This window comes from Canis aureus, chromosome 34, assembly GCF_053574225.1.
Source record: "Canis aureus isolate CA01 chromosome 34, VMU_Caureus_v.1.0, whole genome shotgun sequence".
Lineage (NCBI taxonomy): Eukaryota > Metazoa > Chordata > Mammalia > Carnivora > Canidae > Canis > Canis aureus.
Window position 1 is genome coordinate 4,647,523 of NC_135644.1, and position 11,063 is coordinate 4,658,585.

General features: G+C 40.4%; 1 long non-coding RNA gene across 3 annotated transcripts in view; it reads right to left on the reverse strand.

Annotated features, from left to right (window-relative positions):
• The window catches only part of LOC144304487 (uncharacterized), a 171,707-nt gene extending 161,308 nt beyond the window's left edge, over positions 1–10,399 (reverse strand). For all 3 annotated transcript variants that reach the window (XR_013371390.1, XR_013371389.1, XR_013371388.1), the window contains exon 1: positions 10,056–10,399. This is a non-coding gene — a long non-coding RNA (uncharacterized LOC144304487). The remainder of the gene's footprint in view (positions 1–10,055) is intronic.
• Positions 10,400–11,063: the final 664 nt, after the last annotated feature.

Genomic DNA, 11,063 nt, shown 5'->3' on the forward strand with positions numbered 1-11,063 from the left:
CTAATCAAGTCCCCATGGGGCTCCCTGCTCAGCAGGGAGCTTGCTTCTCCCTCTCCTCCCCGCTCACACACACTCTCGCTCTTTCTCAAATAAATAAATAAAATCTTTTAAAAATAAAATAAAAAACTTAAAAGTGGGGAATAATAGGAGACTCTCAGCCATCTGAATTGCTTCATAAACGCTCAGGAATTGGAGGGAGAACAATGTAACGGTAGCAAAGGTGAGGGATGTTGCTAACTTCTTCCTCTTGTCGGAGCCCATGAGAAGTAGCAGGTAGGGAAACAGAACGGGAAATGTGACAGCTTCATGGCAAAAGAATTCAACTCCGATAAATACTAGGCAGAAACAACAAAATTGTCAAGACTTCTCATTTACAGTGATGACTCTCAAACTGCAGGGTCTTCTAGTCATTAAGTGTCCCAATCAAAGTGTTGTTTTTCAAGTACAGGGATCCCTCGCTTAATGATTTTCATTAGTGCTTGAAAACCCTGTGGTTAAGTAAAGAGCTTTTAAATGAAAAAATAAAAATAAAAAACAAAGTGTTTCCATTAAGTTTAATAAGGAAATTGTGATGTGTTTGATCTCAACACAAAATTCTCAAATCATTTTCACAGCTAGAAAAATATATCAGTTGAATGAAAACATGTTTATATTAGTAATAAACAGCAATTTGAAAGTAAACAAATATGGCTTGTACATAAAACCCACTGTTATTGTAGTTAACTGTTTTCCTTATTTGTGAGACATTTTTCTTTTTTTTTTCTTTTTCTTTTTTCTTTTGGTATATTTTTTTATTGGAGTTCGATTTGCCAATACATAGCATAACTCCCAGTGCTCATTCTGCCAAGTGGCCCCCTCAGTGCCTGTCACCCAGTCACCCCAACCCCCTGCCCACCTCCCCTTCCACTACCTCTTGTCCGTTTCTCAGTTAGGAGTCTCTCAGGCTCTGTCACCCTCTCTGATATTTGAAACATTTTTCTTGACCAATCTTTCAGATTTGAAGGCTCGTGATCATTTTGTCCTTAAAATAAAATCCTATCCCAGAAAAATACCTTTTGGGCAAAATATAGGCTAAGTAAGGGAGGACATAACAGATTGAAGATTCACAGAAGATACTAAATCTTCATCTCTCTCTCTTTAGAGTACACACACAAGGAGGTTTAGTTTAGTTTAGTTTAGTTTAGTTTAGTTTAGTTAGTTTAGTTTACCTAAACCACAAGCGCCAGCACATGTTTTAAATGGAAGGAATTTGAGAAACAGCAGAAGCAGGCAGTGCTCTCTGACCCTCCCTCCTTCCTTCCCTCCCCCCCACTCCCCGTGAAGCAGGTAATGTAACCCTCCTGTGAGAGGTGCCCTCCCCATTCCCAGAGGAAAGGATCATCCTTATTTCCAAAGATGCAAGTGGAGAGGAATCCAAACAGGATTCATAAGCTTCCCCCAGTTTACAAGTCTTAGCTCATACCCTCCGTCCTATCATATTTTCCCAGAGTCTTCCACTCTTCATCAAACCTTGAAAAAAAAACTCAGATTCCACCATTTGTTTGGATCTTCCTTACAAAAAGATTCCTGTGTCCCATAAAACTCATGTTAAAAAATAATAATAAAAAAAAAAAAACTTGTATGCTTTTCTCTTGTTAATCTATCTTTTGTCAATCTAATTTACAGGGCCCCAGCCAGTGGACCTGGGACAGGAGAGAAAAAGTTTACCTTTCCTTCCCCTACACACACAAAGCAAAATGGTTTGGATTCATTTGTACATGGCAGGCAATTCAAATGTGTTCCATGTGGAAAGCTCTGAATGGAAATTTTTACATCAAGGAAATTGTCAAATATGTCTTTGCCTGAAATCATAACATTGAAATGTCATTTTTATGGTGTATTCCTTTAGTGTACTTTGGGGGGGAACAAGTTATTTAAGGAAAAGAATAAATAAAAAGAGTCATTGTCCAAAATGGTATCACTTTTCCAGTCATCACAGTGAAAAGTTCCTTCACTGAACAGTCATTATGGGGATAAATCTGAATAGAATTACAAATGGAAGACAGATTAGTTATTCAATAAGAATTTTTCAAATGCCTGTCCAAAGCAAATTGGACTGCTTGCAGAACCTAACCCTTAGATGGGTTGAACTACTCTGTTTACCCTTGTTGAGATTTTGCTGGAGGAAATGCCACAGGCTAAACCTGTTCAACCTCAAGGTAGCTTTCCTTTAGCAAAACTCTGCAAAACAAAAGATATGTCATTCTGGTACCATTTAGCCTGATTTCTTAAAACAGAATAATTGGCCCTGGCGTTATCAGCCACAGGATACCTAGATCAATCTTGTAGACTGAAAACCTATTACTACTTGTAGATCTTAGTCAAAACAACTGTATTCTAAAAGCGCTCTGACTCGGGAGGTGACAAATGGCGTGGGAGGAGATGAACCCCTGCCTGGCCAGCTGGGAATCAGCAAACTCAACCCTGGCTTGACAGATTTGTAGCTCATTTCCCTTTCCTCTGAACATTACCTTCATGTCATCCCCTCTGTCTTAAACTCTACCCTGAAACAATTCGTGTTCCTTAATGTTTTGCACAGAGAGTTAATATTTTACCATTTTCATTATCTTTCAAAAGTATATGACAATCACATATGGATTATTCCCCCATTGGCTGATCCTGTGTGATGTCATTTATTTATTTTTTCAAACATTTAATTTTTAGGGAATCTCTACACCCAGCGTAGGGCTCAAACCCATAACCCCGAGATCAAGAGTCACACACTCTACCAACAGCCAGCCAAGCACCCTAGACTGCCATTTAGATGTCAAAAAAGCAATAGCCATCTGAACTCAAGTCTGAAAAGCTGTTCTATTTACACCTCAAGTCTTTTTAGAACAACATAAAGGCAGTGCTAGCCAATAAATTTCTGCAATAATGGTTATTTTCAAGAACTGCACTGTGCCATAGGGTAGCCACTAGCCAATTTCTGTTAATTTGAGTTTGAATAGCTGCATATGCCTGTTAGGCAAAGGAAAAGGACAAAAAGTGAAAGTCTGGAAGGTCTTGGCAAAGGAGCCCATGTAGCATAGTAAAGAAGTGTAGTTGGGATGTTGTTAGCACAATGCAAACAGAAGTCAGAGTTATGGCTCTCAAGCAAGAGGCCTTGATCTCCACAGCAAGAAAGGAAGAGCCACAACTCTGTGCACACCGCTGGAGCTTATCTAAGACTTGCTATTGTAGAAGAGGAAAAAAACTGTATTCTCTACCCTCTTGAGTTTAGTACCTGAGATCTGTGAATTAAACTGACAAAAGAGAGATTACAGAAGAAAAGGCATACAAGTGTTATTTGATCTGAATAGTTTATTGTTTTTCTGCATAGGAATCTTCATAGAAAAGAAATGAAGACCCAAAGGAGTAGTTATACCCAAGGGCTTATATGCCATTTTAACAAAGACTGATGAACTGGTAGAGAAGTGACAAAAAGAGAGGGGCTTCTCGGGCTGGTCAGTGGTGTGAAGGTAGATATATGGGGGAACTAATGGAAGATAAAGGTAATTTTAGGAAGGGCTGTTAGTGTAGATCCAACTCAGTGCTGACTTTTTATCTCCAGTAATAATATCTGTTCCCCGCCCCCAAATCCGGATATAGGAGATGCAACAGGGAAGATCTCCACAAAGGGAAATCCGTGTCCTGCTATTAGGCCGATGAAGAAGACAGACACCTCTTTCTGCCTTTACTGCGTCTTAATTGCCTTCAGCTCAATACAGTCCTCCTGCAAGAGTGGCATATTTGGCTGAGGCGCGCTCCGATCGCCTTCGCTATCACTACCAACTTCTGCACAAGCTAAAGTCCTCTGTTTTCTAAGATGATTTTCGTTTCAATATCTTCCCTCTTTAAAAGAAATGTGTGTGGAAATACAATGGGACAGGACTATACAGGTCCACCTTCTCAAAGTTACAGGCTCACCCCAACCGTTTCTGAGATTTTTGCTTTCCTGGTCTCTAATCCACTTCAAATTTGGACCCTATGAATCTTTATAAGGCTCCTTTTTCTGCTGACATCATTGTAACCCATCAAAATACATCAGATGGTAATCAGATCGCACGCGTATGTAGTCAGAATCCACCAGGTACATAAGACCGTGCTAAGTACTGGAAATGTACTGGTGAACAACACACACTGACTCCCTCCCGGTCCTCAGTGAGCTTACAGTTTGATGCATCAGATATGAAAAAAAGTAAACAACTTTTTTTGAACTGGAGTGAGGCTCTGCAGGAAAAGAACTGGGTGGCCCAAGAGAGAATAGCAGAGTGGTTGGGGGCGGGGGGCATACTCAAGCCAGGGGAGTTAAGGAAACCTCCCTGGAAATGTGAGCCGAGCAGCACACAAAGGAGCCAAAGACAGAAATATTAGAAAGGGCAAAAAAGCAGGACTGTGGGAAGGTGCATTTGAGGGAACAAAAGGACAGAGGTGCTCAGGAGAAGAGGACAGAAGCGGGCAGGAATGCCTTTATTCAGGGTCCTGTAGTCCTGAGCAGGTGTTGGGATTTTATTCTAAGTGCAGCAGAAAGCTTGGAAGCATTTTGGAAAGAAAATGATATGATCCGATTTACATTCTAAAAGAGTAGTTCTGGCTGCTGCATAATAGAGAACAAAATAGAGGGAACAAGAATAGATGCAGGGAGAACGTTCTGGAGATTATAAAGTGCCCTTGTAAGTGCTCACTGAATGACTGCAAATATTCCCACGGCAGTCTATAAATAATCACTGTCCCACGTGAACCATTTTTTTTTGAAACCCAGAACTATATCAGTAGGTTAGGAGGCTGGGTCCTGAAATTTCATCACAAATCAGCTTAATCCTGAGGCTGAGGCCTGAGATTGATGCAACTGAGAGACTACAGTAGCAGGATCAGGCATAGGTGATGAGAACCCAAAAAATGAGAAGAAGGAACGATCCAAAGACATATGAAATGACAGCACGTGGTGACAGAGGGACTACCGGAGCCAAGACGGAATCATGAAACGCAATTCTCCAAGGTGATGAGACTCAGTCCCAAGACCACATAGCTGCTCAGCAGCATGTGTCCATGTGCAGCTCTACGTCCTACTTTCCTCATCGGTAGGATGGGCAGGGGACGGGTTTCTAGATCCTGGTGGGGCGGTGACGATCAAACAGCTAATAAATAGGAGCACTGGGAACAGTATCTCAAAAACCAGTTCAGAACACGTACAAACCTTGTTGAAGTACATTTAAGTAAAAATGTCAGATACCCCTCGAGTTTTGTTCTGACTTCCAAAAACAGCAATTCCATATGGCCATCCAGGAAAATTTAAGGTAATATTTACAAGGTCATTTTAATATAAATTTTGTTGACTTACATGGTTTAGCCGCCCCATCTTATTAACTTTTATTTTTTTTATTAGTTATTTTATATACACCCAGTACCTCCTTTAGAAATCTTGCTTATTCGTTTTGTGGCTCCCTCTTGAGTTTAATAAGATATTTACTCTTAATAATGTAATAATTCTAGGTAAAACAGTATTGAATAGTTTGAAATTTATTTTCTGACTTAATGAAAAATATTTAAGTCTCTAGATAGACCAAAGTTCTATCTTGCAAGGCTAGGATCAACCTGGAAAATAATCACCTTCAAGATGATGAGTAAAGGTCTTGAGACATCAGACAAAACAGAGAGGCATCCTTTTACTTTGAAACATTTTGGGGAAAGGTCAAGAAAAGAAGTACTTTTATTTGAAGGATGATTCATATTGCTCTTTCAGTGATTACAAATCAGGAGAAAATATTTCATTACATTTCAATACCTAACTTGCAAATCAAATAGCTGTTGGGGTCATAAGTATTTACAATATATAATAAATTTTTCAGTTACAAGTGCTGATAGGAATCAACATTAACATTTTTATTCTTTTCTCTCACAGAGGGATTAAGGGACTGAAATCCCTTTAATTGTTACTAAATCCTATTCCAAGCTTGAATTTGCTCTTATGGAAATTTTAAAGCACTAGAAGTCTGAACCCATTTTAAAATAAATGCCATTTGCTTCTCGCGACTTTCCTTTAATAATTGTTTAAGTTCTTTAAATGCATGCAGACTTCTTACCGAGTGCTGAAACTAGGTGCCCACACTAAGAGTAAAATTAAATGCCTCATTTCCTTTATGACCAAGGCGGCAAACCTTTTCTTGCTATTATGGTGTGAATTCAGCAAATAACTCCACCGCCATTTATTGAATTTTTCCTCGTTCAGATATTCACATTCCAAGCTCTTGTATAGGTAGTGAACTGGTAACATTTTTCAATAAACCTCAAAATTTCATTTGAAATGCCCTGAAGCGAAGACAATACTAGCTATTACCTAGCAGAGGGGTGAGCCAGTTTAGCCTTTCGAAAGCTTGACATTTAAAAGAAGTCCGGAAACATAGATTAAGAACATCTTAAATTAATGCTGTAGGTTAACATCCGGCAAAGAACACATTTGCCATTAACTATTTTTGAAGAAACCTCCTGCTTGAGAGAAAAGAATTCCCTTTCTTTCCTAAACAAGGTATTCCCTTGTGAGTAGCCTTGAAATACAATTTCCAAAGCCACAAAGCACCTTTGCCCTTTTTCTGCAAATAGAACAACTCTAATACCTCCACTTAGAGCGTCCCGTCATCCTACTGCAAAAGAACAAGAATCGGGGACTCTACAACAGTGGAACCTGGCAACTGCTAAATGGCGATTCGGGGGAGTCAGGAACAGAACATCATGAACGGGCTCTAAGAATCCTGGTAATTGTTTAAGAATTTTTGGAAAGCTTGAGAGGACTATGGGATGGAGGTGCTTTTGCATCTCCTCTAAAATCAACTTTCTTGCCTCCTTTAAAGCCCCACCCAAGATCAGTTTGGCTTTAGATGGAAAACTATTTTTAACCCACTGATCACTAATAAAAACATGATCTTCGTATGGTTGGTACCTCGCATGCGTTTCTGGTTGCAGATAAAGAAGATAGCAAGAGACCCATCTGTTGCTAGGACATTCCAAAGATGTTATATTTTTGCGTCATAATTATGAGATGAATTAGGGCAAGGCTACGTGTGATACCAACTACTAAAAACGATAGCAGGTCGCAGTCTAGTTTCTGAAGGTATCCTTCACCCTCTCCCTTTGTCGTCTATATTCAATCTGTCACCAGGCACTGTCCTTCCTCCAACATCATCTTCCGGCCTTCACTGTTCTTTCTCCTCCTTTCCTAGATTCTCATCATCTTACGCCTGAATATTGATGACATTCCCTTAGCTCACTGACTCTCAGACATCCGTCTGAGGAGGCGGGCAGGCACAGGACACAGCTTTACTGGTACAAGAGAAGATGAGAAAATAAGGACAATGCAGTAAGTCTTTAATGACACCAAGTGGATTCGTTCTAATGTTCTGTCCTTTGCTCTGGGAGAGCGTCCTTCCTACTAATTTGGTGTTAAAATTCGATTCCTTTATGAAATAGTGGAGATAACATGCAGTCATTACTTTTTTTTTTTTTTTTTTTTTTTTTGGTGTGTGTGTGTTTTTTTTTTCTTAACATCCTTCCTTAGCAAAACAAATATTTGACAACTCTATGTTAGTTCTCAAGAAGAGCCTGCCCATGTGGACTAGTGAGCTAGGTGGCCTCCCTCACTCCCACGTACCCTGTCCTTCCAGCTCCAGCTCTGATTATGCTCTTAATCTCTGGAAACAAAACAAAACAAAATGAACCACCTCATTCTTTCCCCAGTTTAAATATGCCTGAAATTTAAAAATTCTATGCATTCCTATAAGGGGTTGCTCATCCTGTTCATTTGCTCTAGTTCCCCTCTAGAGCCAGATTCCCTCAATTTCTTTTCTTGCTGAGTCAGCCAGTTAATCTTCTTAATCTTTTGTCTTGACTATTCCCAGGAGTCTGTGCATATTCTCAAGGAGGCTGACTTTGAGAAGGATTTTATTAACATGAATTTGAATTGGGAAAGGCAAAGCCAGACTTTTGGTTCTAAGTGTTCACCCCTCTGGTACACTTTAATGTTGAAAAGAACCTTTTAGGGAGCCACGCTTTAGTTTACTGCATACGGATCAGCCTTACACATCGAGTGGTGTTCTGTAGACTCCCAGACACGGATAAACCAGCCAAGGTGCCCAGCAAATTTTGTTATGACTACTTTAGGACAGATTGAAACTTAAATCAACAGCCTGTGGCTATGCTTAGGATAACAATTGTATCCAATTAGTTTTCTCACCATTTCTGCCCAAACGTCTTTACCCTCTTCTCATTGCCAAAGACTATTAAACACCTCTCTCTGTGTTAAGGACAAGGTCCACTTACATGTTCGGAGCAGAGTGGTGGAAAGAGCATCTCTCAAAGTGTCTGGCGGTTCCTTAGTAGCAGCCTAAGCTCATTTGACATCTAAACGCTCTCAATATGTAATTTTGATAGGGCATCAAAATAGCATTAAATTATGGGACATGAATGGTCCTGGAATGTTTTAACAAAAATGATGGTTTAAAAAGTAGATTTACTGGGCAGCCCGGGTGGCTCAGCGGTTTAGCACCACATTCAGCCCAAGGTATGACTCTGGAGACCCAGGATTGAGTCCCACGTTGGGCTCCCTGCATGGAGCCTGCTTCTCCCTCGGCCTGTGTCTCTGCCTCTCTCTGTGTCTCTCATGAATAAATAAAATCTTTAAAAAAAAAAAGTAGATTTACTTTGAAGAGTCACAGTACCTCTGTTTTTCCTTATGTTCATGTGCTGCATCCAAGTAGCCAGGTCCTAGTGGAAACAGCTCTAAATTGGGACTAGAAGAGCTAGCGTTGGGCAAACCCATCCTCACAACCTGTGGCAAAGTGAATTGTGGCCATTTATCTCCTTCTCTGAGTTTCAGTTCCGTCATTTGTAAGTAGGGTGAAAATTAAATACCCTTCAAGAAGTCCTTTGGGGAGTAAATGAGGAAAATCCCTGTAATATTATTGTATTACTATAGGGAAGTCTCAAATTGAACAAGCCTTCATTATATTTGTGTTCAAGTATTGTGACCGTCAGCCAAAAGAGAAAAAAAAAATAGACACTACACAGCCTGCAATCAAAGTCCCTACTGAAATAAATAAGGATAGGGAATCACTTTGCATACCTTCCAAACTTGCAACCAATGGTACCGCTTCAAGCGACACAAAACATTTTTATTGTACAAGTTTCTGTTTACTGCTAACAAAAATATATTATTTCTTATTCCATGCAGTTTGAGTGACAGGTTCAATTTTCTCTTTGGCTAATACAAAATGAACTACTCAGCAAATAATCCGTGCACTGTGTCACAATATAAAATTAAAGAGATTTATGCAGAAAGTAAAACACAGAAAAGCTAATTATAGTTGGTTTTCATGAAAAATCTCCTTGGCATGAGCCATTTCAGTAGATTGATGAGGTCAAAAGTCAATTTGTAGTAGGCTGAGAAGGTGAAGAAGTGCAAATTGCAATTACATGCTTCTCTTTTAAGAAGTTCCAGGGAGAAAGGATGGAGGAAGCTGCGACACAATCTCCAGGAAGCCCACAGAGGTGGGAAGGAGGGGAGGAAGGAAAGAGTATTGGAGGGACGGAACTTCAAAGTGAGTAGGGAAAAGGGAAGGGAGAAATCAGTGGGATCAGAGGCCAATGGTTGATGTTGGCCAATTAAATGAGAAGCAAGAGAATGGCAACAGCAAGAGCCTCTCTCCCTTCTCCTACTGCCCAGACTTGTCATTTTTCTCTTGAGTTGTTAACCCTTTGAAAGGGACTGTGTTTGCTGCACATTGTATGATTTCCTACAATCACGAATGACCCTCAAATGCCAGAGCAAATGAAGACTTCTCAGTCTCTGTCTCGCAGTGAATCCTTCCCGTCTTCATCATCTCAAAACCTCTCACCAACCTCTTTTCATCTTCCTGAATGTCTCCTTTCCTAAAAGCCTTCCCGGAACCAGTAGGGCTGCCAGGGTCATCATGAGGTAACAGCATCCCCCACCCCCACCCCGCCCCATGGCATATCCTGAAAAAAGCGCAGCCCTCACTCACACTACAAGCCCCAGCTGGGTCGTGAGGGGCTTCAGTATGGATGATCACTCAAGACAGGGTGACAGAGACTCCATCTCAACACATTTCATGATCATCAAGGCAGGAAGGAGGGAGCCAGCAGGCTCACGCGTTGTGGCCTAAAGCTCCTGTGAGGAGTGACATGCATCACTTCTGCTCACATTCCATTGACCTAATCAAGTAGCATGGCTGTCACTTCACAAAGGCCAGGGAAATGGAATACTTCTCTATGCCCAGAAGGAAGAGCACAGGAATATTTGTAAACAGTCCCTAAAACTCTATCCTCTCCCTCCCACCCTAAATATTTCACAAAATTAGATTCTTAACTTCCTTTTTCCACTGTGTACATTCTTCCTGAATAAACTTATTTACTTCCCACGTGACAATAACACTAAATCGACATGTCTTGCCCCAAATTCTCTTATAAACTCAAGACCCATTTACCTCCACTTGGATATCCCAAAAGCACCTTTAATTTAACACATATAATTGTAACTACCATTCTCACCCTATCCTATCTCCTATAATTGACTGTTTGCTGATTTTCCCTCCTATTAAACTGTAATTCACTTTAAATTATGTTTTATTTACGCTTGCATCACCAGGACCAAGCAACACATGAATTCTGGGAGGACACAAACATTCAGTCCACAACTGCTATTGAAGACTTTGGGTTTTACCCTGAGGGAAATGGGGAGCCATTGGACTGCTGGGCTTGCCATTTAAAAGCAGATTGATGGTACTCAAAAAAAATAAAAAATAAAAAATAAATAAAAGCAGATTGATGGAGGGTATATTAGTTATCTGTTTGTACATGAATTTCCAAAAGACGTAGCAACTTAAAACCATAAGCATTTACAGTTTCTCAGTTTCTAAGGGTCCATAATTTGGAAGCAGCTAGGAGAGGTCATTCTAGCTCAGGGTCTCTCATGAAGTTTTCGACGAGATGTCAGCTGGGGCTGTAACTCCAAGGCTCAACTGGGGCCCGAG